The sequence below is a fragment of the Rhinopithecus roxellana genome, chromosome 16 (genome assembly GCF_007565055.1).
Source record: "Rhinopithecus roxellana isolate Shanxi Qingling chromosome 16, ASM756505v1, whole genome shotgun sequence".
Classification (NCBI taxonomy): Eukaryota; Metazoa; Chordata; class Mammalia; order Primates; family Cercopithecidae; genus Rhinopithecus; species Rhinopithecus roxellana.
In genome coordinates this window covers 66,810,065-66,836,944 of record NC_044564.1, presented here as the reverse complement: position 1 = coordinate 66,836,944, position 26,880 = coordinate 66,810,065, and the positions used below count along the sequence as shown (strand labels likewise).

The window sequence follows — 26,880 nt, the reverse complement described above, 5'->3', positions numbered from 1 at the left end:
CAGCTGTGAATCTGTCTGGTCCTGGACTTTTTTGGTTGGTAGGCTATTAATTACTGCCTCAATTTCAGAACTTGTTATTGGTCTATTCAGGGATTTGACTTCTTCCTGGTTTAGACTTGGGAGGGTGTATGTGTCCAGGAATTTATCCATTTCTTGTACGTTTTCTAGTTTATTTGCATAGAGATGTTTACAGTGTTCTCTGATGTTAGTTTGTATTTCTGTGGGATTGGTGGTGATAACCCCTATATCATTTTCATTGCATCTATTTGATTCTTCTCTCTTTTCTTATTAGTCTGGCTAGTGGTCTATGTATTTTGTTGATCTTTTCAAAAAACCAGCTTCTGGATTCGTTAATTTTTTTGAAGGGTTTTTTTGTGTCTCTATCTCCTTCAATTCTGCTCTGATCTTAGTTATTTCTTGTCTTCTGCTAGCTTTTGAATTTGTTTGCTGTTGCTTCTCTAGTTCTTTTAATTTTGATGTGAGGGTGTCAATTTCAGATCATTCCTGCTTCTCTTTTGGGCATTTAGTGCTGTAAATTTCCCTCTACACACGGGTTTAAATGTGTCCCAAAGATTCTGGTACAGTGTGTCTTTGTTCTCATTGGTTTCAAAGAGCATCTTTATTTCTGCCATCATTTTGTTAATTACCCAGTAGTCATTCAGGAGCAGGTTGTTCAGTTTCCATGTAGTTGTTGGGTTTTGAGTGAGTTTCTTAATCCTGAGTTCTGGTTTGATTGCACTGTGGTCTGAGAAGCAGTTTGTTATAATTTCTCTTCTTTTGCATTTGCTGAGGAGTGTGTTACTTCCAATTACATGGTCAAGTTTACAATAAGTGCATTGAGGTGCTGAGAAGAATGTATATTCTGTTGATTTGGATTGGAGAGTTCTGTAGATGTCTATTAGGTCCGCTTGGTCCAGAGCTGAGTTCAAGTCCTGAATATCCTTGTTAATTTTCTGTCTCATTGATCTGTCTAATAATGACAGTGGTGTATTAAAGTTTCCTACTATTATTGTGTGGGCATCTAAGTCTCTTTGTAGGTCTTTAAGAACCTGCATTATGAGTTTGGGTGCTCCTCTCTTGGGTGCATGTATATTTAGGATAGTTAGCCCTTCTTGTTGCATTGATCCCTTTACCATTATGTAATGCCCTCCTTTGTCTCTTTTGATCTTTATTGGTTTAAAGTCTGTTTTATCAGAGATTATGATTGCAACTCCTGTGTTTTTTGTGTTTTCCATTTGCTTGGTAAATATTCCTCCATCCCTTTATTTTGAGCATATGTGTGTCTTAGCACATGAGATGGGTCTCCTGAATACAGCACACTGATGGGTCTTGACTCTTTATCCAGTTTGCCAGTCTGTGTCTTTTAATTGGGGCATTTAACCCATTTACATTTAAGATTAATATTGTTATGTGTTAATTTAATCCTGTCATTATGATGCTAGCTGGTTGTTTTGTCCATTAGCTGATGCAGTTTCTTCATAGAGTCGATGGACTTTACAATTTGGTATGTTTTTGTGGTGGGTGGTACCAGTTGTTCCTTTCCATGCTTAGTGCTTCCTTCAGAAGCTCTTGTAAGGCAGGCCTGGTGGTGACAAAATCTCTGCATTTGCTTGTTTGTAAAGGATTTTATTTCTCCTTCACTGATGAAGCTTGGTTTGGCTGGATATGAAATCCTGGGTTGAAAATTCTTTAAGGATGTTGAATATTGGTCCCCACTCTCTTTTGGCTTGTAGGGCTTCTGCTGAGAGATCTGCTGTTAGTCTGATGGGCTTCCCTTTGTGTGTAACCCGACCTTTCTCTCTGGCTGCCCTTAACATTTTTTTCTTCATTTCAACCTTGGTGAATCTGAAGATTATGTGTCTTAGGGTTGCTCTTCTCAAGGAGTATCTTTGTGGTGTTCTCTGTATTTCCTGAATTTGAATGTTGGCCTGTCTTGCTAGATTGGGGAAGTTCTCCTGGATCATATACTGAAGAGTGTTTTCCAACTTAGTTCCATTCTCCCCATCACTTTCAGGCACATCAAGCAAACGTAGGTTTGGTCTTTTCACATAAACCCATATTTCTTGGAGGCTTTGTTTGTTCCTTTTTATTCTTTTTTCTCTATACTTGTCTTCTCGCTTTATTTTATTAAGTTGATCTTCAATCACTGATATTCTTTCTTCTGCTTGATTGATTCAGCACTTTTGACAGCACTATTGACACTTTTTTGTGTCAATTGACACTTCTTCATGAAGTTCTTGTGCTGTGTTTTTCAGCTCCATCAGGTCATTTATGTTCTCTACACTGGTTATTCTAGTTAGCATTTTGTTTAACCTTTTTCAAGGTTCTCAGCTTCCCTGCATTGGGTTAGAACATGAAGCATAATTTTTAAACCAAAATAAATTTTGCACAGTAATTTGCATATAAAAATGCTGATCTACACCTGGCCCTTTAAAAAAACTACAATATATTGTGGCTAAGTTTTTATATCAGTATATATTGATCAACCTTATTCTTTTTAACTGCTGCATTATATTCAACTGCATAAATGTACATAATTTAATTCATTACCAATAGATGATACATTTACATTGGTTTGAATTTTTCAGTATTACAAATAATGGTTCAATAAAATATTTAAGCTTTTGTGCACTTGTGACATTAATTCCTAGAAGTAGAACCCTTACATTTTGATAGGTATTTCCAAGTTGCCTCCCAAAATGCTTGTATCTCTTTACTTCCACTGTCAAGTCTAATAATATTCACTCGGGATCATCATATTTCTTACCAAGCCTGTTTTTTACACTCTAAACTGTTCTCCTTTTCCCTTCCCCTCCCTTCCCCTCCCTTCCCCTCCCCTCCCTTCCCCTCCCTTCCCCTCCCTTCCTTCCCTTCCCTCCCCTCCCTTCCCCTCCCTTCCCCTCCCTTTCCCTTCTCTTTACTTTTTTTTCTCTCTTCCCTTCCCCTCCCTTCCCCTCCCCTCCCTTCCCCTCCCCTCCCCTCCCTTCCCTTCCCCTCCCTTCCCCTCTCTTCCCTTCCCCTGCCTTCCCCTCCCCTCCCTTCCCCTCCCCTCCCTTCCCCTCCCCTCCCTTCCCTTCCCTCCCTTCCCTCCCTTCCCTCCCCTCCCTTCCCCTCCCTTCCCCTCCCTTTCCCTTCCTTCTCTTTACTTTTTTTTTCTCTCTTCCCTTCCCCTCCCTTCCCTTCCCCTCCCTTCCCCTCCCCTCCCCTCCCCTCCCTATGCTTTCGACAGCATCTTGCTCTCTGGCCTGGGTTGAAATGCGGTGGCACGATCACGGCTTACTGCAACCTCGACTGACCTGGGCTCAAGCAATTCTCCCAACCTATCCTAATGAGTGACTGGGACTACAGGCACATACCACCATGCCCAGTTTTATTTTTTATTTTTTTGTATTTTTAGTAGAGGTGGAGTTTTGCCATGTTACCCAAGCTGGTTTCAAATTCCTGAGCTCAAGCAATCCACCCATCTTGGCCTTCAAAAATCCTGGGATTACAGGCATGAGCCATTGCACCTGGCCCAAAAACTCTTTTTTAAGAGTAATATAAATTGTCTTTTACAGATTATACTCATATCATATGTTTCTTCTTTCAGAAATAGGTGTTAAGCGTATCTAACATGGCATGTACAGGTATAATTCTCTTTGTAAAACCATAGCCTAATTAATTTCAAATTACAATTTAAAATTCATTTTTAAGGAAATTTTCTTAGATTAATCCCACCTAGTTTCAGGTGCTACCGACTTTTTTCTTTTTAACAAATTAAATATAGATAACATGACTAAAATTGTAGTCAAAGAATATTGCAACCTGGGAACTTCAATATTTGAACTTTGTTTTGAAATATAATTTATTATATTATAAAAATATTATAATATATTGCACCTGGAAGTCGGGGACAGTTTTTTTTAAAAAAAATTATCTTTATGTCTTTGACACTGTATAGAAAAGTGCTATTTACATAAAAAAATTCTTAATAGAAGTCTTCAGTTATAAAGTCTGCTGTACACACCTTAGATCAGGGATTGACAGACTATGAGCCATGTGCCAAATCCTGTCCTTCACCTGTTCTGTAAATAAAGTTTTATTGGAACACATTCAGACTCATTCATGTACATATTATCTATGATTTGTTTTGTGCTGCTATGGCAGAATTGAGTTGTTGCAGCCGTGTGGCATCCAAAGCCTAAAATATTTACTCTAGCTCTTTGCCAACCTGTTTTAGATTATAAGCACTTTGGCATTAATATGTTTTTGTTTTCTTTCTATAGCACATAGTAAGATGTTCTGCCCACATTGTGCATAATTTATGGATTTATTCAAGGATTTATGCAAGTGTAGTTGCAAGAAAACAAAAAAAAAAAACCTAGAAGTGAACTTGCTAGATTGAAGAGCATCTGTGTATATTAAATTTTGTTAGTTTTTGCCTTCCCAAAGGGATTATTCCAGTTCATATTTAAACTACTAATTTTGTGACAGGGCCTCTTTCTTTATACCTTCGCTAACTTAGTGCATTCACACGCTTTATCTTTATAATCTGATAGAGGAAAATGATATTGTGGATTTGATTTGCATTTCTGAAAATAAGATTCAGCTTATTTTCATATTTAAAGGCCACTTGTATTTCTTTTTCTTGAGCTATCTTTTAATGTCCTTCCTGATACATTTCTCAAGTCTGTGATACTCTTATAAGACACATAGTTAACATGTGCCAAGTTAATTTGACTCTACTGAGGGAATCAACCTGATGACAGGGCTGATTCAGAGGAGGATGCATGAGACTGAAGTGTGTATCATCAGTGAAAGAAAGCAAATTCTTGCAGGGCAAAAACAAATAAAACCACAACTCTAAGGGTTATTTTTTCTACTGGACAGAATTCATTTTTATTTTAGCAGATACAAATTACTATTTTCAATATATCTTTTACAAATCATTTTCTATACAGAGTCTATTCCCTAATCAGTAGTAAATAGTCATTTAAAATTTTCCAGAGCATCAGGTGACTATTATGCAGGCTAATTGTGTTGACATTTGGGTTTGACTTTAAAAGGACATGCCGTAATCTTTTGACCTTATTTCCAAGTTTAGGATAATTTTTCTTAGCATTTTTCCCTAATTGAAATGATTTCAAGTGATATCATTTCTGTATGACTTAATGAACTTCTCAGAAGGTCACATAGCTCACTATTGTCTCTTCTTTTTTTTTTTTGAGACGGAATCTCGCTCTGTCGCCCAGACTGGAGTGCAGTGGCCAGATCTCAGCTCACTGCAAGCTCTGCCTCCAGGGTTCATGCCATTCTCCTGCCTCAGCCTCCGGAGTAGCTGGGACTACAGGCGCCTGCCACTGCGCCCGGCTAGTTTTCTGTATTTTTAGTAGAGATGGGGTTTCACTGTGTTAGCCAGGATGGTCTCGATCTCCTGACCTCGTGATCCGCCCGTCTCGGCCTCCCGAAGTGTTGGGATTACAGGCTTGAGCCACCGCGGCCGGCCTTGTCTCTTCTAAAACATATTTATCTTTCCTTTTTTCCTCTGTAGGAACTCATTATACAATGACAAATGGAGGCAGCATTAACAGTTCTACACATTTACTGGATCTTTTGGATGAACCAATTCCAGGTGTTGGTACATATGGTGATTTCCATACTATTGGTTGGGTGCAAGACAAATGTAAAGACAGAGAAAGGCATATATGAGGAAGTGTTTTTAGTAATTTAAGAAAATATAGTGCATAATTAGATCATTTGGTAACGTATTTCTGCCAATGATCTCAGGCTGCCAAAATATGTTTACATTTAGTATAAGTAAATCTCTACATTTCATACGTGATAAATATTTTTTCTTTTTCTGTGTTAACTTTTTAAAGTTTACTTATGCCCCATATATTTCCAGAAAGGATTTCAGGTAACTAAAAAAACAAGGAAATACAGTAGGAAGACAAAATAAGAAGGAAAGGGAAAAACACAGCACAGGAGTTGGGGTAAAGAACAAGCCAAGGTCAAGATATGGAGGTCAGCATGATTTCTGGTTTTGAGCAGCCCAGAAGCTAAGGCAAAAAAAGGAAACTCATTGCATAACTCTTACCTATTGAAAAAGAAGAAATCTACTGGGGGCAGATCGTTTTGTGGGGTTTTACTGTTTTCTTTTATCCCCTTTTCCAGTATTTGATTCTGAGATATTTCTCTGGATCCTTTTTGTTTGTGGTCATGACATACTGCTAATGTAATCCAAAGTACTTTATTTATTTATATATTTATTTATTTATCTGAGATGGAGTCTCACTCTTTTGCCCAGGCTGGAGTGCAGTGGCGTGATCTTGGCTCACTGCAACCTCCGCCTGCTGGGTTCAAGTGATTCTCCTGCCTCAGCCTCCTGAGTAGCTGGGACTACAGACGTGTGCCAGTATGCCTAGTTTTTATACAAAATACATTTTTTATAAAACAGAAAATGTGTATTTTTTGAGACAAAGTCTCATTCTGTTGCCCAGACTGGAGTGCAGTGGTACAATCTTGGCTCACTGCAACCTCTGCCTCCCAGGTTCAAGCGATTCTTGTACTCAGTCTCCCAAGTAGCTGGAATTAAAGGTGTGTGCCATCGTGCCAAGTTAATTTTTGTATTTTTAGTAGAGATGGGATTTCGCCATGTTGGCCAGGCTAGTCTCAAACTCCTGGCCTCAAGTGATTCGCTGACCTCAGCCTCTCAATGTAGAAAATATTTCAGAAAAATAAAATCCCAAATCTCAAAAGGCCCTATATAATTTTGGTATTGGAAATTTACTTGTCAATGAAAATGACTATTTACAGAAATTAATTATAAGCTTCCATATTAATGTATACATGTGTGTGAAACCTGAACTTGAAATTACACTATATTGTGTATGAAAGGTACAGCTTCTGAGGTTCATCAGATGATATATACCTTTAGGGCATATCTAAAAATACAGTACATGAGATCAGTGCTTTAATCCAGTGATTTTTAAACTTTTTGGTGTCAGATCCCCTTGAAACTCTTTAAAAATATTGAAGACCCCCAAGAAGCCTTGGTTTACGTGGTTTTTATCAATGGATATTTGCCATATTAGACACTAAAACTGAGGACTTTTTAAAAAAACTAATTCATTTTAAAATAACAGTAACAAAATCCATTACATGTTAACATAAATAACAGTTTTACAAAAATATATTTTCAAAAAAAATTCAGTGAGAGAATGACATTGCACTATATTTGTTATAAATCTCATTATTGTCTGGCTTAATAAAACACTGCTGGATTCTCATATCTACTTTTGCATTCAATATGTTATATGTTGTTTTTATGGAAGTTTATGAAGAAAATATAACCTTATACACAGATAATATAGTTGGAAAAGCTATTGAGTATTTCAATAGTCTTTTAAGATTATTGCAAATATTCTTCTTTGATACTACACCAAAGTGACAGTTGTTAGTTTCTTAAAGATTAATTGTAAGGTGTGCTTTGAAACTGCGTCAATGAACTTTGTCTTCTGTTACATTAAAATCCATTGATTTTGAACCTTGAACTTGGAATATATGATTTTGGCAGTGATCATTTGGAAAATATTGATTCACTGATTTATGTGGATATTTTACATGTTGACACTTTTATTGTATAATACAATATTTTAAAAATCACATTTGTTAATTTTACCTTTGATCTCTTCAGAAAAGTCTCTAAGTATTGGGAACCTATCCTCATAGTGATAGATACAAGTTTTCTAAAATTCTAATTTTTACTGTAGAGCTCAAATTCTATCATTGGAAACAAATACATTTTTTTTTTTTTACTTAAAAATGACAGGATTACTTTGTTTCATTTTTGAGAAAATACCTGTCAAATTCCCAAGTTTGAAAAAGCATAATTTGATGTCACTCTTTCAAGTAAAAATGGTATTCCATGTAAGCATCTAGTTTATTTTGCAACTCAAATAAATTACACAAGTGCTTTTCTTTAGGACATAACCTCATACTTCCACATGCAGCAGACATGTGTAGTTATGCATAATTACTTATGCATAGTTCTTATTTCATCGCACAAAATATTAAAAAGACTCAGTGATTGAAGAGTAGCAGTTTTTACTCCTTCATCAAAGATGCTCTTATTTGAAACTGGCATTTTATTTATTTATTTATTTGTTTGTTTATTTTTACTGGGAAGCATGGCAGTCAAAAATGTAATCACTGCCAGTACATTTGAGTGCCACTGCCTGATTTTTGCTAAGGAGCCAGCAGTTTTGCCATTGGTTTTGCATTTTCAGTAAAAATATTAACACAGAGAAAAAGGCACATAATGTCTTGTATTATTTTGTAAACAGTATTTTCCAGCGATCCTCTGCCTCAACCTTCTAAAGTATTAGGATTACAGGCATGAGCCACCATGACCAGCCTGTTTTGGTTTCGTTTGGTCTCAGTTTTCTCTAAAATTTTATGAACATAGTGTCATGGATACTCTCCAGCTACCACACTTTAAAATACACTTAAATCCCAGCCTGAATACTCATAATGTCTCTGAATGTATACTTCTAAGTATGATTGTATTTACCTAATAATCATACAAGACACAGGATTTATAGTGTGAAAAGGTCTCAGGGATCCTCCAAGGTGTCTGTGGACCGTACCTTGAAAATCACTATTTTAATCCAAAGTGCCTAGATCAGACACACTATAAATCCTGTGTCTTGTATGATCATTAGGTAAATAGAGTTGGGATTTAAGTGTATTTTAAAGTACCTGGAGAATATCCATGACACTATGTTCATAAAATTTTAGAGAAAACTGCGACCAAAGGAAACCAAAACAGGCTGATCATAGTGGCTCATGCCTGTAATCCCAGTGCTTTGGAAGACTGAGGCAGAGGATCGCTGGATCCCAGGAGTTTGAGACAGCCTGGGCAAATATGGAGACTCTATCTCTACACAACAAAAGAAAAACTAGCTGGGTATAGAGTCTTGTGCCTGTAGTCCTAGCTACTCGGGAAGCTGAGGCAGGAGGATCCCTTGAGCCTGGGAGTTCAAGGTTACAGTGAGTTATGATTGCCTCACTGCCCTCCAACCTGGATAGAGCAAGACCCTGTCATCCTTCAAAACAAACAAAAACACTTTTTTCTCTGAGTATGTTAATGGTTGGTCTATAGTCTTTAAAAGCATTGCAAATAATATAGCAATATATGAAGTAGCCAATATGTGTCCTAGCTAATTTTATTAATTATCTAGACCAATCAAATATTTTTCGACATTTTGATCCATGCTTATATAAACAAAAATTTTTAAAGCTGGAAAATTCCACACATTTATATTCTTACTATTGTTCTTAAAACATTTTTTTTTTTTTTTGGTTAGAGTCTTGCTCTGTCACCCAGGCTGAGGTGCAGTGGTGTGATGAAGTGCAGTGGTGTGATGTCGACTTACTGCAACCTCTGCCTTCCAGGCTCAAGCAATTCTCACGCTTCAGCCTCCCAAGTAGCTGGGATTACAGGTGTGCACCACCACACCTGGCTAATTTTTGTAGTTTCAGTAGAGATGGGTTTTCGCCATATTGGCCAGGGTAGTCTCAAACTCCTGGCCTCAAGTGATCCGCCTGTCTCGGCCTTGTAAAGTGCTGGGATTACAGGCGGGAGCTACTGTGCCTGACTTACATTAAATTTTAAAGTCTTTCTACGTCAGTACATATACCCAACCTAATTCTTCTTTTCCGTGACTTCTTTGCTATACTTGTAGCCTTCCTACCCCAGATTATTTTGAAGCAAGCTGACATTCTGTACTTTCTAATGTTACTATTTCAGTATTTTACAAAATGGTAGCAGTTTAATTGTTCCTTTTTTATTTATTAGCTTGCATATTTCTATAGAGAGTTTACCCCACATCAACCATTTGGATTCCCTGAAGTACAGATGGTACAGAAAAGGGAGAAGTCTTGAAATACTAGGTTCCTTAGCATCCTCCAAGTTGACCAATGAGATTTTTTGCTTGTTTGGTTGTTGTTTCTGTGTCTTCATGGACTCATGGATTTAAGTATATTTGTGTTTTAATCATCACAGTTATTATCGTTATTGATGTTCATGTTATTCCATTTCAGATTAGTGGGAGCTTGTTTAGTTTGCCATCTTTGTCCGTTGTCATGCCCTTAGATAATCCTAATCCTAATCCTAATTCATCGTAGACATTTCCTGCAGTAAACCTGGAATCAGCCATTTCTCCAAGGAGCTCTGATTCCATTGAAGGAAAATATAATACAGGTACAATCTGGGCACTAGGTGGTACTTGTTATTTCTGAGTTGGCGATTGTTTCTAACCTTCTAAGTTTATATGACTCTTCTAATTTAAATTCATAACTATAGGGCTAAACCTCTAGTTCTTAAATCTGCATTTCCTTTAAGTCTTGCCAAAAATCTGAACATCACATAGTCATTTCATTTACCTCACAATACACACATACAACATTGTCAGAATAACAGTACCAACACCATCACCAACATTATGCCCGCTGAAAAATTTTAGGTAATCTGCCTCCAGCTTCCCTGTTAGCTGGGACTGCAGGTGCACACCACCATGCCTGGCTAATATATATATGTATATATATTTTTGAAGAGACTGGGTCTTGCTATGTTACCCAGGCTGGTCTGAAACTCCTGGCCTCAAACATTCCTCCTGCCTTTGCCTTCCAAAGTGCAGAAATTACAGGCGTGAGCCACTCTGTCTGGCCTATCCTTTATTTATTCCACCACAGTTTTACATGCAAATTACTTTGTCGTAAAGTCCCTTGGGATAGTTTCTTCTGTGTCATTATGTTACCAATTAGATGCACCTTTGATTCATTTAATTTACTTCAATTTTTAAGGTTTACTTTTTAGATTTAGTTTTTTTTTTTTTTTATAAATATATGAAACATTTCCATGGTTCCAAAGTTAAATATACAAAACAGGTACGTTCAAAGAAGTCTAGTTTCTATCTCTGTCCCATCCAACCTGTTGTCTTCTTCCCCTTAAAGTAATAATTTACATTTTTAATTTTATGGTTTATCTTCTGATTTTTAAAACTATAGGTGCATGTATGTAATTCCTGACTTTTAGCATGCTTTTAGGCATCTTGCCTTTTTCCTGCATAACACCACATCTATCTGAATCTTTTTTAATTGCTGCAGAATTTTTCATTACATAGGTATACTGCAATTTATTTATATGATGCTGTATTGAAGAACATTTAAATGATTTCCAGATTTTTGTTAGGAACAGTGATGACTGAATTCTCTGTATGTATATCTTTTTTACTTGGTACACTATCAAGCAGCTACATAAGTGACCTGATTGTGGTGCTGTGCAAGCAATTATATAAAGAAAACAGCAGTGATTCAGTCTGAAAACGACTTAATATTATCATGTTTTCTTACACATTACATTTATTTTTATTGAGTAAAAGCAACATGGAGTTTAGTGATTATTTTTGAAAGAAATAACCTATTTCTAATTCTAAAAAATGGTTAATATCTGTGTTTGGTTGCTTATAGGGTAGAAGGAGTAAAATTGCCTCATTCAACTTGGAACTGACTGTGTCATTTTAATGGAGCATTGTGACTTCAAATAGACCTGATGCTTGAGATAGACTGGGTCATTGAATTCCAGCTCCAGCCCTCCTTCAGAACAGTTGAGCACTGAAGTCCTGGGCTGAGAATATGGCTTTTTAAAGCAACAATCCTAGTAGAAGAGAAGAGGTATGAACTAGTTAGGGATAGGTTTAGAAGTACATTCTTTGTAAGAGAGGTGAAACTTACCTTCTTGTGTTTTAGTATAGTGCGATCTGGATCAAATCTATTACTCTTTTGTTAATCTTCTCACTTCCTACACTATATCCAGTAGAGGACACTTTTGCCTCACACAGTATAAAAGAACCTCTAGACTCTACCAATGGGATCGGCGCTCTCCAAACCTGCATGTTAAAAGGCCTATAAGTTTTGAAGGGGTCCCTTTGTCCGCATGATTATTCTGTAACACATTATATTTATGGGTATGGTATTATTATACACAGATCCTATCTTTTAAAGAACAATTATAATCCACTTAACTGCTAGGATAAGAGAATGACAGACAATTCAAACCATATTGTCTTACAGAAGACGTATATAAAATACGGGTATGTGCACCAACTGAAGTTCAAATTTGATTCAATTTAAAACAATCTTGGTCAGATTTTATGTAGTCTGTGGACCCTTTTAATAAAAAATAAAATGCAGATCTTGAGTAAAGACTTGTCATCTGGTTTACAGGTATAGTAACTGTCTATGATGTAGTGATTTTGCCCCAAACTTACCTTTTCCATGATTTAGTTCAGAAATTACTGTTCTATGTATTGTAAATGAGAAAAATTGTTAGATTCTAGAATTGTGGCTTCTATTCACAGTTTGAAAAATGAAACAGAAACGTTTCTAATTTCAAATCAGCAGCAAAAAGAAAGAATCATCATGGGAAATGACAAAACGTTTGTATGATGCGTGGTCAGGTTACAAATGGCTAGTAGTAATGCTAATAGGATTGGCGCCAGGTAAAGAACATTTTTCAAGCAATCATTTTTTAGTTAACAGAAGTATAAATCATTCTTCCTTCCTTTCCTCAATTTTTTTTCCACATACTGTTGTATTTTAAAAAGCATTTGTTTATCTTCTTCAAAAAATCTTCTTAAATATAAGACTAGGAGGCAGGAGGCTTCCAAGTCTAGTCTTGGCTCTGTCACTTTAAGTGTTTATCCAGCTTGGTTGATCTTTCTGGGCTCAGTTTCTATATCTGTAAAATAAGTGGTTTGGATCAGGTGACCAATAAAGTATCTTTTGATGTTAACACCATAATAAATAGCCAATATTTATTGAGTGCCTCCTATGTGTTGTGCACTGTTCTGAAAAGTTTACATGTATTTAAACTTCATGGCATCCTATGATACCAGTGCTGTCATTATTGCCATTTTACAGATGAGGGGACTGAAGCAGAAGAAAAGTAACTTAGTCTTACTAAGGTCATCAACTTAGTAAGTGGCCAAGCCAGGGTCTGAATTAAAGCCATCTAGTTCAAGACCCTGAACCCTTTATCACCCTGCTGTACAGCATGGCCACAAAGTCCCAATGTGTGAGATTTTAAGAAATAGCTGTTGAGGACCTGAAAACAAATATTAAGCCCAGTTGTAATCAAGTTTCAGCTTCCATGATGGAAGATTATGTTCAGAAGACCACAAAATTAAATTTTTTATAGAGAATAGAGGTAAGTACTGATAATCCTAATTGGCATGCATAATAATTTTATGGCCTCTGTATATGTAACCTACTGATCTTTTTATATGAGAAGGACCCAGATTTGACCATAAATTTGTGTATTTTTAATATTCTCACAGTAAAATAATCTTGATATATGGTTTTCTGTAATTTGAGAAAAAACTATAAATAGGAATACTATGAATTTCAATAATTGTTTCTAATGAACATTAAATTTAAATGCAAGTGATAACATTTATAAGTCTGTTAATTAAGTTATGGATTGAAAATTAGATTTGTGAACCTTCTGCCAAGTAGCTGTCTTTTGAAGATATTTCAGTATCTTTTAAACACTGTTTTTTGGGTCACAATTAATTTGAATGATGTAACTTTTAAAAATTCCAAACAAAAATAGCAATTTTATTGTAAAAAATAACTTTTTACAGTTTTAAAATATATGTTTATAACTAAAATTTGAAAATCTTAAATTTATATGTACTTCTTAAATGACCCTTTTTTTAGGAGTCTCCTGCTTTCCACTCACTTTTTAACTAGATTGTTTTTGACTCCCAAAAAATTGACTTATTTTTTGACCATCTCCAACATATTTTTACAGGGGCCTTGGCCGGATTAATAGACATTGCTGCTGATTGGATGACTGACCTAAAGGAGTGCATTTGCCTTAGTGCATTGTGGTACAACCACAAAAAGTGCTGTTGGGGATCTAATGAAACAACACTTGAAGAGAGGGATAAATGTCTATGGTGGAAAACATGGGCAGAATTAATCATAAGTCAAGCGGAGGTAAGTCTTGCGTTGTCTCAAGATGAATTAATAATTGATACAACAACGTATTTCCAATTTAGTTAATTATAGAATTAATCACATATTAGATTATTGCATCCACATTAAATGGATCCATCCTCAACACATTGCCGCAAGAAAGAATTAAGTGCCATATTGTTTCAAGAAGCTTTTGTATTAACTACGCAGTCATATAACAAATCCACTGGATTGTGGTGCAAATATATTTGAGCTGTAGTAGAAAAGAAGTGATAGTTATTGCAGTAGGATCTGTGTAAAGTTACTAAGAAGTCAAATTATTAAAATTAATATATTACCAAGATTGGGAAGTTTAAATTATGAAAGTATGATTATCAAATAACTTAGTAAAATCAACCTTCTAAGTAGAGATACATTGAAGAAAATCAGAGATTTTTATTTGTGGCATTACAGCATTTAAATGATTAATTTACTATGAGCTACAAAGAATATTCTAGAACTTAGGATGTTACATGTGTATTTTTTACATGATGACATACGGATATATTTTTAAAATTTTATTTTAGCTGAATTTTAGATCTAAAAGGTGTATATTTGCGGTAAGATGAGTAGTATGCTGTTTCTCACCTGGCTTAATTGAATTGAGTAATTTAATGATCTTCTGGAAAGTTGCAGCAGAATGAAACCTGAGTGCTGATGCAATTTGTTTCCACCACTGTTTCCAAAAAGTGATTTGTAGGCAGAGGCTGAAGTATAGCTGAGATGTCTTGGTAACAATAGTTTAGGGATTAAAGTTTAGGGATTAAAATGAATGTGAAACTCATTTTGAAAATAAAACAGTGCTAGATATTCTAAACATTTATTAGACATTTATAATTGGTACTATGAATTTGTAATGATGATCACCATCTCCAAAAGTAATAATAACATCAGTTTTTCTTATTACAGTAAAATCCATTGTGTATAAATTCTAACTACAGCAAAATTTAAAGCTAGGATATTTACTATTCAATTTATAATATATCAGAAACATCTTATAATGTGATACCATTAATTTTTCTTTTTTTTTTTTTTTGGTTAGCTATTATTTTCCTCTCAAAACTTTATGGAGATCATTTTTCTGCTGCTTTAGTGGCTGCATTTGTTTTGAGGTCCATCAATCCATTTGATACAGCCATCTGGTCCTTTTTTATGTGGAGTATCACACACCATGGTACCTTTTTGAGCTGTTTCCTTTTATTCTCCTAGGGGTATTTGGAGGGCTTTGGGGAGCCTTTTTCATTAGGGCAAATATTGCCTGGTGTCATCGACGCAAGTCCACCAAATTTGGAAAGTATCACCTTCTGGAAATCATTATTGTTGCAGCCATTATTGCTGTCATTGCCTTTCCTAATCCATACACTAGAGTAAACACCAGTGAACTGATCAAAGAGTTTTTTACAGATTGTTGTCCCCTGGAATCCTCTTCTCTTTGTGACTACCGAAATGACATGAATGCCAGTAAAATTGTTGATGACATTCCTGATAGTCCAGCAGGCGCTGGAGTATATTCAGCTCAATGAAGTTATGCCTGGCTCTCCTATTTAAAATCATAATGACAGTATTCACTTTTGGTATCAAGGTAGGTGCTAATGTGAGGTGATATTTGGGCAATGTTGGCACGTTCAAAACATGTGGAATGACAGACGTTGTTGTTCCATAAATGACTGAAAAAAGTACTTCTGAGTTTAATTTTAAGTAATGAAAAAGATAATTCCTTAGCATATATTGTTGAGCATGTTATTTATTGCTATTTAACAAATTACTCCCAAAACTTAGCAGCTTAAGGTAACTACTTATTTTGTTCTTGATATTGGGTCGGCCATTTAGGAAGGGCTCAGCCGGGCATTTTTTGCCTGTGGTCTTTCACATAGTTGTTATTAGACATGGCAAGGGCTAATCATCTCAAAGTTCCTTTTTTTCATTTCCTTTTTAAAAGTGTTTTTGTGGGTACACAGTATTTATATGTAGTTCTGTGGTAAATGAAATATTTTGATACAGGCATGCAGTGCTTAATAATCTCTGGGTAAATGGAGTATCCATCACCTCAAGCATTTATCCTTTGTGTTACACATAGTCCAATTATGCTCTTAATTATTTTTAAGTATACAATCAAATTATTATTGAGTATAGTTCAAAGACTTGTACATTCATGACTAGCACCTAGGCTGAAAAGATTTAGATACCTGGGCTCGTGGGATCAATCACGCACACTCTCTCTCTTATGCTCGCTCGCTCGTGCTCTCTCTCTCTCTTTCTTTTTCCTCTCTCTCTGTGGTCTTTCTAGGGTGGTGGCCTCAGGGTAGATGTATTTCTTACATCATAGCTCAGGGTTCCAAAAGCAAGTGTCCCAAGAGGGCTGTTTTTGGTGTAGCCAAAGAAGTCTTGCAGCATGACTTGTTTAATTCTATTCATTCAGGCAGTTACAGAGGCCCACCCTGTTCAGAGGAGGGACATACACTTAGTGGGACAAGTGTCAGAGAATTTATGATCATGTTTTAAAACCACTTTTATTAGTTTCCCATTGCTATTGTAATAAATTACCACAACTTAGTGGCTTAAAAGCCACACAAATTTATTATCTTACAGTTCTTGAGATCAGAAGTCTGAAACGGATCTCACTGTGCTGAAATTAAGGTGTTCATAGGGCATTCTGGAGGCTGTAGAAGAGAGTCTGTTGTTTTGCCCTTTCTGACTTTAGAAGCTGCCAGCATTCCTTGGTGCGTGGCCCTCTATTTGCATCTTCAAAGCCAGCAATGGCTGGTCAAGTCTTTCTCTTGTTTCATCACTCTGACACAACCTCTGCTAAATCTCTCTTCCACATTTGAAAAACCTTTGTAATTACTTTAGGCCCACCCAGATATATCAGAAAATAATCTATTTTTTAAGGCAGCAACTTTCTTTCTGCAACCTTAATTTCTCCTTGCCATGTAAAGTATTGTAATCACAGGTTCTGGGAACTAAGCTATGGACATCTTTGAGGAGCCATTATTCTGCCTCATACCAGTATAGGATGTTAGCTTGAAAGGACACTGCAGACTCAGTTAAATTACTAGGTCTATAAATACATGCCTTTTTCCTTCAAGGAATTAAGGCAGCTGGGCCTTATGCCCTGGGACATTGCTTCTTTTGGATTTATAAAATAACAAAATTTGTTGATTAATGATCTATCAGTAAACATAATTTCTTATATGGGGAAGCACATATCAGCTTATTCTTGTTCTTTAAATTACTACCCCTGTACTTCATGTAATAGTATGTGCTTTTACAGGTATAAATTAATATGGAAAACGGCTTTGTTTCCACAAAATTGGAGTGGTATTAGTTTTTGAAATAAGGTCTCTCTTCTCTTGTCCTCAGTCTGTAGTCCACTGAGTATCAAGAGTTAAATAATAGAAAAGCCTGGGCCGGTTGTATGTCTGTAATCCCAGCACTGTGGGAGGCCAAGGTGGGTGGATCACAAGGTCAGGAGATCAAAACCATCCTGGCTAATGGGGCGAAACCCTATCTCTACTAAAAATACAAAAATTTACCGGGCTTGGTGGCACGTGCCTGTAGTCTCAGCTACTCAGCAGGCTGAGGCAGGAGAATTGCTTGAACCCAGGAGGCGGAGGTTGCAGTGAGCCGAGATTACACCAATGCACTCCAGCCTGGGTGACAGAGTGAGACTCCATCTCAAAAAAAAAAAAAAAAAAAAAAAAAAATAATAATAATAATAATAATAAAATAATAGTAATAATGATAGAAAAGCCTTAAAGTTTTACCTTTTTACTTAGGGGATCAAGTTAAAAGAGTTGTTAAAGCTCTTTTTTTCTACAATAAGTAAGTGTTCTGTAACTCCCAACTTTCTCACAGTTTATCTATAAGAAGTTGGAGGCAATGGGCAGGCCTTTGTTAAGTCTTACCTTTAACTTAGCTCTGGCTGAAGGATCATACCTGGCAAGAGAGTATAAAACACACTTTGATTTTTTTCTATTGTGCATCCTTTTAATGATCCTAATAGACTCAAACATGCCATCATTTTGTGTTTGGCTCATTTCATATTCAGAAGAGTTTATAGCTCTTACTCTTTCAGTAGTCATTTATTATCTTTAATTTTTTAATTTTTTTTTTTTTGAGACAAAGTCTCACTTTGTTGCCCAGACTGGAGGGCAGTGGCACAATCTCAGCTTGCTGCAACCTCTGCCTCCCAGGTTCAAGCAATTCTCCTGCCTCAGCCTCCCAAGTAGCTGGGATTATAGGTGTGCACCATCACACCGGGCTAATTTTTGTATTTTTAGTAGAGATGGGGTTTTGCCATGTTGGCCAGGCTGGTCTTGAACTCCTGGCCTCAAGTGATCCTCCTGCCTCAGCCTCCCAAAGTGCTGCGATTACAGGTATGAGCCACTGTGCCCAGCCTCTTTCAGTAGTCTTTAAATGATCTTGCTTATGATGCTTCTTATCCCTATTATCCTCATCAAATTTAATCAATAACTATTTTTCTCTTTTCAATTGATACATATAAATAGACTTACCTGAGAGATATAGATTTGGTTCAGGCCACCACAATAAAGTGGACATCATAATAAAGCAAGTCACATAAATGTCTTGGTATCTTAGTGCATATAAAAGTTCTGTTTACACTGTGCTGTAGTCTGTTATGTGTACAATAGCATTATGTCTTTAAAAAAAGTAATACCTTAATTTTTTTATTATACTTTAAGTTCTAGGGTACATATGCACAATGTGCAGGTTTGTTACATATGTATACATGTGCCATGTTGGTGTGCTGCACCCATCATCTCATCATTTACAGTGGGTATTTCTCCTAATGCTATCCTTCCCTGCTACCCCCACCACACAATAGGCCCTGGTGTGTGATGTTCCCCTTCCTGTGTCCAAGTGTTCTCATTATTCAATTCCTGCCTATGAGTGAGAACATGCGGTGTTTGGTTTTCTGTCCTTGCAATAGTTTGCTGAGAATGATGGTTTTCAGCGTCATCCATGTTCCTACAGAGGACATGAATTCATCCTTTTTTATGGCTGCATAGTATTCCATGGTGTATATGTGCCACATTTTCTTAATCCATTTTATCATTTTTTATTGCGTCTATTTGATCTTCTCTCTTTTCTTCTTTATTAGTCTTGCTAGTGGTCTATCAATTTTGTTGATCTTTTCAAAAAACCAGCTCCTAGATTCATTGATTTTTTTGAAGGGTTTTTTGTGTCTCATCTCCTTCAGTTCTGCTGTGATCTTAGTTATTTCTTACCTTCTGTTAGCTTTTGAATTTGTTTGCTCTCGCTTCTCTAGTTCTTTTAATTGTGATGTTAGGGTGTCGAATTTAGATCTTTCCTGCTTTCTTTTGTGGCCATTTAGTGCTATAAACTTCCCTGTAAACACTGTGTTAGCTGTGTCCCAGAGATTCTGGTACAGTGTGTCTTTGTTCTCATTGGTTTCAAAGAAAATCTTTATTTCTGCCTTCATTTCATTATGTACCCAATAGTCATTCAGGAGCAGGTTGTTCAGTTTCCATGTAGTTGTTGGGTTTTGATTGAGCTTCTTAATTCTGAGTTCTAATTTGATTGCACTGTGGTCTGAGAGACTGTTGTGATTTCTATTCTTTTACATTTGCTGAGGAGTGTTTTACTTCCAATAATGTGGTGAGTTTTAGAATAAGTCCAATGTGGTGCTGAGACGAATGCATATTCTGTTGATTTGGATTGGTGAGAGTTCTGTAGATGTCTATTAGGTCTGCTTGTTGCAGAGTTGAGTTCAGTTCCTGGATATCATTGTTAACCTTCTGTCTTGTTGATCTGTCTAATATTGACAGTGGGGTATTAAAGTCTCCCATTATTATTGTGTGCAGTCTAATTCTCTTTGTAGGTCTCTAAGGACTTGCTTTATGAATCTGGGTGCTCCTGTATTGGGTGCATATATATTTAGGATAGTTAGCTTTTCTTGTTGAATTGATCCCTTTACCATTTTGTATTGGCTTTCTTTGTCTCTTTTGATCTTTGTTGGTTTAAAGTCTGTTTTATCAGAGATTAGGATTGCAGCCCCTGCTTTTTTTTTGCTTTTCATTTGCTTGGTAGATCTTCCTCCATCCCTTTATTTTGAGCCTATGTGTGTCTTTGCATGTGAGATGGGTCTCCTTAATACAGCACACTGACGGGTCTTGACTCTTTATCCAATTTGCCAGTGTGGGTCTTTTAATTGGGGCATTTAGTCCATTTACATTTAAGGTTAATGTTGTTAAATGTGAATTTGATCCTGTCATTATGATGTTAACTGTTTATTTTGCACGTTAATTGATGCAGTTTCTTCCTAGCATCGATGGTCTTTACAATTTGGCCTGTTTTGTAGTGGCTGGTACCAGTTGTTTCTTTCCATGTTTATTGCTTCCTTTAGGAGCTCTTGTTAAGGCAGGCCTGGTGGTGACCAAATGTCTCAGCATTTGCTTGTCTGTAAAGGATTTTATTTCTCCTTTATTTATGAAGCTTAGTTTGGCTGGAAATGAAATTCTGGATTGAAAATTATTTTCTTTACTTTAAGAATGTTGAATATTGGCCCCCACTGTCTTCTCACTTTTAGGGTTTCTGCTGAGAGATCTGCTGTTAGTCTGATGGGTTTCCCTTTGTAGGTAACTCGACCTTTCTCTCTGGCTGCCCTTAACACTTTTTCCTTCATTTCAACCTTGGTGAACCTAACAATTATGTGTCTTAGGGTTGCTCTTCTCGAGGAGTATCTTTCTGGTGTTCTCTGTATTTTCTGAATTTGAATGTTGGCCTGTCTTGCTAGGTTGGGGTAGTTCTCCTGGATAATATCCTGAAGAGTGTTTTCCAACTTGCTTCCATTCTCCCCATCACTTTCAGGTACACCAATCAAACGTAGATTGGGTCTTTTCAGATAGTCCCATATTTCTTGGAGGCTTTGTTCATTTCTTTTTATTCTTTTTTTTCTCTAATCTTGTTTTCTTGCTTTATTTCATTAATCTGATCTTCAATCACTGATACCCTTTCTTCCAATTGATCAAATTGGCTATTGAAGCTTGTGCATGCATCATGAAGTTCTCATGACATGGTTTTCAATTCCGTGAGGTCATTTAAGTTCTTCTCTATACTGTTTATTTTACTTAGCTACTCATCTAATCTTTTTTCAAGGTTTTTAGCTTCCTTGTGATGGGTTCAAACATCCTCCTTTAGCTCAGAGAAGTTTGTTATTACCGACCTTCTGAAACCTACTTCTGTTAACTTGTCAAAGTCGTTCTCCATGCAGCTTTGTTCCATTGCTGGCGAGGAGCTGCAATCCTTTGGAGGAGAAGAGGCGCTCTGATTTTTTAGAATTTTCAGCTTTTCTGCTCTGGTTTCCTCCCATCTTTGTGGTTTTATCTACCTTTGGTCTTTGGTGACCTACAGATGAGGTTTTGGTGTAGATTACTTTTTTGTTGATGTTGATGGTATTCCTTTCTGTTTGTTAGTTTTCCTTCTAACAGGTCCCTCAGCTGCAGTTCTATTGGAGTTTGCTGGAGTTCCATTTGAGACCCTGTTTGCCTGGGTATTACCAGTGGAGGCTGCAGAACAGCAAATATTGTAGAACAGCAAATATTGCTGCTTGATCCTTCCTCTGGAAGCTTCGTCCCAGATGGGCAGCCGCCTATATGAGGTGTCAGTTGGTCCCTACTGGAAGGTGTCTCCCAGTTAGGTTACATGGGGGTCAGGGACCCACTTAAGGAGGCAGTCTGTCCATTCTCAGAGTACCCTTGTTGGGAGTAGACTATAAGGGGGCAGGGGTGGAAGGAGGAGACCACCTAGAAGGCTCTTAGAATAATTCAGGTCAGATATGGTGGAGATCCATACCTGACTGAAGCTGGTGGAGGTGGTGAAAGTGGTTGGATTATAGCCATGCTGAAGGTGGAACAGACAGGACTTGTGAATGGGTTGGATGTGGAGTGTGGTAAGTGAGAAATCACAGATGTCTGCAAAATTTTTGACTGAGTAATGACAGAACAATGGAATGGCCACTGGCTGAGTTGGGAAAGACTTTAAGAATAGATTTGGGGGTGGGGTGTTGTGTGCAGAGGAATTTTGGTTTTAGACATTGTTTTAAATGTCTTTTAGACTTCCAAGTGGGGGTATCACATAGGCATTAGACTCGAATTCAGGAGAAAGGCCCAGCCTGAGCTTCACAGGGGCAGCATCATCCTGAGACAGGAGAGTACCATGGATTGAGTGCAGACAGAGAAGAGGTACAAGGACTGAGCACTGATGTATACCTATGTTTAGATTTGGGGAGGTGAAGAACCAGCAAATGAGGGAGCCGCCAGTGAGGTTCAGTTGGGAGTAGTGACATTCAAATAAGGGTATTCCACTAGTTAATTTATTAAAAATAAATTGGGTGTGGTGGCTCAGGCCTATAAATCTAGCACTTTGGGAGGCCAAGTGGAACAGGATCATTTGAGTTGAGGAGTTCATGACTAGCCTAGGAAACATAGGCCAGATCTCTACAAAAATTTAAAAAATGAAAATATGAGCTGGGCATGGTAGCATGTGCCTGTAGTCACAGCTACTTAGGAGACTAAGGCAGGAGGATTTTTTGAGCCTAGGAGTTCAAGGCTGCAGTGAGCTATGATGGTGCTATTGCACTCCAGCCTGGGTGACAGAGCAAGCCCCTGTCTCAAAAAAGAAGGATAATCATCTAAACCAAATGAATAATGATTTCAAGGAGCAATGATTAACTGTTATGTGTTGCTGATAGGTGAAGTAAACGAGGGCTCACAATGGACCAGTGTGGAAATAAATAACTTCCCTCAGAGCAGGTTCAGCACAGTGGTGGCAAGCCAAAGCCTGAAAGGAGTGGCTCCACCAGAGATTGGAAGAAGAACTGAAGACAACTATTGCAGTTCTCTGTGAGGTTTTCAGAAAAGTAATGCGTGATAGTTTTAAGAGGCAGGATATTATAGCTTTTTTTTTTTTTTTTTTTTGCTGTTGATCATTTGACAAGGAAAATTAATCTGAGATTGATTGGATTTTAAGATGCAGGAAATTACAGCTTTTTTGTTAATGACAGAAATGTTTGAGAGAAAAAATAGAAGAGTGGTCCTTGAGTAGGGAAAGGAGGATGGGGTCTTGGACACATATTCAACCTTCATAGAAAGGAGGAAAGGCAGAGTATAATGGGTAGGAAAGGCAGAGCATAATGGGTAGTTGGTAAGGCAGTGGGATTCTGTTGAAGGTATTTTGGTTGCTTCTATTTTCTCAGTGAAATAAACTGAGGATGAGGTTGGGGGTTGGGGGTTGAGAGATGAGACAGTAGGATAGATGGGCATCCAGCATGGCCAACTTGAGGTTAAAATAAGACGAGCTGCCATGGTTGTATTTTTTCTCCAGCCACCTGATACTGAGCAGACTCAGGTAAGGAATAGGCAGTTTAAAAAATTTGGCTTAAGGTTAACAGATAAATATAACAAATGGAGAAGGGCAGTGGAGCAGAGGATGTGAGGAGGGATTGTAATGATGTGGAATAGAATCTCAAGGCTGGGTAAAGAGAGAATCAGGAATGGAGTGGGTGAAGAATGAAAAAGGTGGTTACATTTGTGAATTGTTGGGGACCGTTGTGTTGAAAAATTGTTGGGGTACTAGTGGGAAAGAGAGGGAAGGATGAGTGATGATGTTAAGACCAATGTGATTTGGTCACCTTTTCTAATAAAATATGTGTGAGCTAACTGTTACTGTAATGTTTTAATATAAATGCTTGAAATTGAGATTTGGGAGGTTTTCATTACTGGTACTGAGAAGGTACTAGTTTCTAGTTTGTCAGTCAATCCCTAATCTAGATCATTGAAAGAGTAAGTCAAGGAACTGAGAGGCTAGTATTATAGGGATCACCTACGTATATATTATTATTGTTTTTTTGAGACAGAGTCTCACTCCATTGCCCAGGCTGGAGTGCAGCGACATGATCTCATCTCACTGCAACCTCCACCTCCTGGGCTCACGTTATCCTCTCACCTTAGTCTCCTGAGTAGCTGGGACCACAGGTGTGCACCACCATGCCTGGCTAATATTTTGTAGAGACAGAGTTTCACCATGTTATCCAGGCTGGTCTCAAACTCCTGGGCTTAAGCTCTCTGCCCACCTTGGCTTCCCAAAGTGCTGAGTTTACAGGTATGAGCCACCTTGCCCATCCAGACATTAAAATTAATTATGATAGGAATAGTTTGGACAGAACAACATTAAGCTGGAAAGGTCAGTGTTTGAGGTAATACAAAGGTCTTAGGACACTGCCAAGTAGTTTATAGCAATCTGTTTTGTAGCTTTCATTTTTCCTTGGGTGTTACTCTACATACATGTTTGAGAGGTTACATGGAAACTCCATTATTGAACTCTGAGGGGCGAGCTTAGCTAAATTTGAACTGGTTAATGATTTTCTGTTAAATCCTGATTGGATCAAGGTTCTTTATTCATGAAAGAGCCTAGGTACTTAAACTCTGTTCTCAGAGAACAGAGGTATATAGATGCCATTTGGAAGCTACTATAGCCATTGAGTGACCAGATCCTAGGTAGGTAATATTTAGTTAACTAGGTTTAAATGGACTATGCCTTTAGTGAAGGAAGAAGATAAGGAAGGCTTGGTATCTTCCTGTAGGGAGCTTACTCTTTAATGAAAAATGTTCACCAGTTGGAAGATCAGTACCTCCTGAAACAGGTTAGTAGCCCTCCGAGTCAACTGGTTGGAGTTTGAGACTGGAAATCCACATTTCTTGTTACTGTCTTCAGGAAACCCCATTCACAACTGTATTATCCAAATTATAATCAGCATATTCTTAGGGTTTGTGTCCAGTTTCTGTCTTGGTTCTGATATGCCCAGCTTCCTGAAGATACACATTCATGTTAGGTTTCTGTAAGGAATGGATGAAAAACCGATGCACCTTTTTTTGTACCCTTTCATTTGTTCCTTGATAAGAAATCCTTCTGGAATCCTTATTACTGATCATAAGGCATATAAAAAAATTCTACCAACTACACAGTTGAGATTGTTGGATCACCAATTGGCAAAATTAAAGGAATCTAATATTTCTAGCTAAACAAATCTTTAATGGGAGATACATGAATTTGGATATTTTTTAACTGTGTTAACATTAGGGGCAGTATTTAGAAATAGTTGAGCACCTTAGAAACTAAAGAAATCTGAGGAACAAAGCTCGAACTTCTAAAATTTTATTTAAAATTCATGGTCTAAGACTATTTAAGACCAATGTGATTTGGTCACCTTTTCTAATAAAATATGTGTGAGTTAATTGTTACTGTAATGTTTTAATATAAAACAAGTTAATAGTTCAGATGGTTCCAGGGCCTGGAGCTACTTACATAATTAAAATGGCAGTTCCTTAAAACCTGAGATCTCCCCATTACAGCTGTAAAAGTTCCTGTACAGTTATGAAAGGGAAGCTGAAGATGTTTTCAGTTTCATTTTGGTTATTATACAAAATGTGTCTACCTTGAAGAAAGCATCTTACCTGCCTCCAAAGGCAGCATGAACCATTGGCAGAAAGGGAGCAGATTTCGGTTGTGGCAGAGATTTTTGACCCCAGAAGGCTTTTTGTCTGAGAAGTCAAGAAGCCTTAACTCCCAAGCATCTTATCAGTTTCCCAGCTCATGCCAGTTTGATTCTATCTGGCACTTAGAAACATGTGACAGGGTCATTTTATTCAATAAGTGCAATTCCAAAGGTTTGTGTTACAGAGGGGGATCTATATCCATAAAATATATGCCCTTAAGAAGCTTGCAGCCTAACTGGGGAGCTGAGGAATGCTACTTACATTTAAAATTCTAAGTGTTGTTTTTAAATTGTCTACTCATACCCTTATATAAAAAAGAGTAAGCACCTCAAATATATTTTAAGGAGACAGCTGACAGTAAGAACTTTGGAGAAGTTATTTGAGTAAATCAAGCCAATCTTACAAAACATAGGGGTTTAACTAGATGACTTGGGGGCTTTTGTATCTTGAACTTTATAGAAAGGGGAAAAAGTTTATACGATCTTCAGTCCCATCCATGAAGTTAGCTACTCTGCATTTCATGGTCTGCCCTCTACTTTTTTTTTTTTTTTTTTTTGAGACAGATTCTTGCTTTTGTTGTCTAGGCTGGAGTGCAATAGCATGATCTAGGCTCACTGCAACCTCTACCTCCTGGGTTCAAGTGATTCTCCTGCCTCAGCTTCCCAAGTAGCTGGGATTATAGGCATGCGCCACCACACTTAGCTAATTTTGTATATTTAGTAGAGATGGGTTTCACCATGTTGGTCAAGGTAGTCACGAACTCCAAACCTCAGGTGATCTGCCCACCTTATCCTCCCAAAATGCTGGGATTACAGGCGTGAGCCACTGCACCTAGCCCTGCCCCCTACTTTTAAGGTGAAGGACATATCATCAGGTTTAAGGAAAATGTGGATCTAGTAAAACACAGCTGTCCACAGATTCATACTAAAAATCCAGTGAAATCATTTGCAGTGAAAAACTTTAAAATCTAAATTAATGGCATAGTGATTATTATCTTATACTAATACTGTATACTGTGTATCAATATACTAGGCTTTATTAGTAAATGACAGAGTCAGGAGAAGATTGAAAATAATATACCTAATGGGATAACTGGACTACTTGCTGGGAGTCACCTGGAGATACTACCCAAAATGCAGTTTGGGTAGGTCAGGGTCAGGCACCCTGGAAGAGTGCTGATGGTAGTGTCATGAGTTTCCTTCTAAGTTTCCTTCTGTTCCCCTCCTTACCCACTATAAACCCAATCCTTAAAGCTACAGCTATTAACTCAAGAGTCAGAAGA

At 37.3% G+C, this 26,880-nt stretch overlaps 1 pseudogene; it reads left to right on the top strand.

Annotated features, from left to right (window-relative positions):
* Nucleotides 1–3,420: 3,420 nt before the first annotated feature.
* LOC104682675 lies at nucleotides 3,421–15,664 on the top strand (annotated as a pseudogene).
* Nucleotides 15,665–26,880: the final 11,216 nt, after the last annotated feature.